At 38.4% G+C, this 1,692-nt stretch overlaps 1 non-coding gene across 1 annotated transcript; it reads right to left on the reverse strand.

Moving 5' to 3' along the window:
* Window positions 1-1,322: 1,322 nt before the first annotated feature.
* LOC142168534 (small nucleolar RNA R71) lies at window positions 1,323-1,429 on the reverse strand. Its single transcript, XR_012698389.1, has one exon. It is a non-coding gene; the product is annotated as a small nucleolar RNA R71 (small nucleolar RNA).
* Window positions 1,430-1,692: the final 263 nt, after the last annotated feature.

The following is a 1,692-nucleotide window of genomic DNA, read 5'->3' on the forward strand; positions in this document are numbered from 1 at the left end:
TTAGTAATAAAAAGAGGCTAATTGAATTATTATTTAGACCTAGTTAGGAGGATAATCGAGAGAGGTTTTCCTAAAGATCAATCCACTACGAACTCTTGCATATCTTTACCGAGCTTAAATTGGTTCACATTGTGAGGTTGAAACTTAATCGAGAAAGGAGATTCTACTAAACGTTTGAACTAATAATTGAATGAATTTGAGAGACTCACTTGAACATTAGAAGTGAATTAACTAGAGTTAAATCCCAGACAATTATCTTGCACATATCCAATCAACTCCTATTTTCTCCCATTGATATCTTCCTTGCTTACTTTTGTTGCGATTGTCATAGTCAATTAGCTCTAGATTTTTAGTTAATATTTGTTTTTAATCACATAATTCTCAATTGTTGATCATCTTGGATAGCAACCAAGATATAAACTATGAAAATACTGTTTAACTCCAATCCATATGGATACGATATTTTATTATACTATATTCGACTAGCAAGCATATTTAAGTATGTGTTTTGCGCTCGTCAAATTTTGGCGACGTTGCCGGGGATTGAAAATCAATAGTGTTTGAAATAGTTTGTAGTGCTAATTCAGGAATTTTTCTTTTATTTTATTTTTCCATTTTTACGCTTAGTGTTCTTTGACTGTGCGCAGGCTGCAGGTTAAGTTGGTGCATGACTCGATCTTCTAGGAAGGAAGTGCTACCATACAAACTAGAAATCGAGAAACAATTGCGACAATTGTGGAAGGAAAGAAATTTCCCCGTGAATAAAGAGAAGGTTGGGCAATCCTCAACCAAAGATATTATGGGTGGATATGATGATAATGTTGATTTGGTTGCAAGAGAGGCAACCCAACAATGAGAAAAAGTTGCACGAGATGTGGAGGAAGATGGCTCGGAGAATTGCTCAGAATTGACCTGTGGGTGCAGACCAGTTAGGAAACATAGCTCCCAGAGCTAGGAGACTACTTGGTGATTACACTAGACCGGTCTACAACCAAGGCTTATCAAGTATTAGACCACCTCCAGTGGCTGCGAACAATTTCGAATTGAAGCAAGGGTTGCTCCAAACTCTTCAGAATTGTTGTGTCTTTAGAGAGAAGCAAAACAAAGATCCAAATACACATCTAATAGACTTCGAGTAGATTATGAACACCTTCCAATACAATGGTATGTCACAAGATGCAGTATATTTAAGGGCATTCCCCTTCACACTCAAAGATGATGCAAAACAGTGGCTTAGAAGCTTGCCCCAGGGATCAATTAGAACATGGGAGGAGATGACCATAAAATTTCTTGATAAATATTTCTGCTCAGCTAAGACGGGCAAGTTTAGAAGAGAAATCCATAAATTCTGCCAGAAAGAGACTGAAACTGTGTTTGAAGCGTGGGAGAGGTTCAAGGAATTAGTTCAAAAGTGTCAACATAGCGGAATTGAACTCTGGATGCAACTCCGGGATTTTTGGGATGGTTTGACACCTGCCTCACATAGAACATTGATTAATGTAGCTGGAGGCCCTTTGATGAAAAAGACACCAGAGGAGACAGTCACTATTCTCGATGAATTATCTGAAGATGCAAATCAGTGGCCCTCTGAAAGTGCTGAAAGAAGACGGGCGAATGGTGTTCACCAGGTTGATGCTAACACATCAGTGCAGGTACATCTTGATGCCATGGCAAAAGAGATAAGGAAGTTGA

Source organism: Nicotiana tabacum, chromosome 13 (assembly GCF_000715075.1).
Source record: "Nicotiana tabacum cultivar K326 chromosome 13, ASM71507v2, whole genome shotgun sequence".
Lineage (NCBI taxonomy): Eukaryota > Viridiplantae > Streptophyta > Magnoliopsida > Solanales > Solanaceae > Nicotiana > Nicotiana tabacum.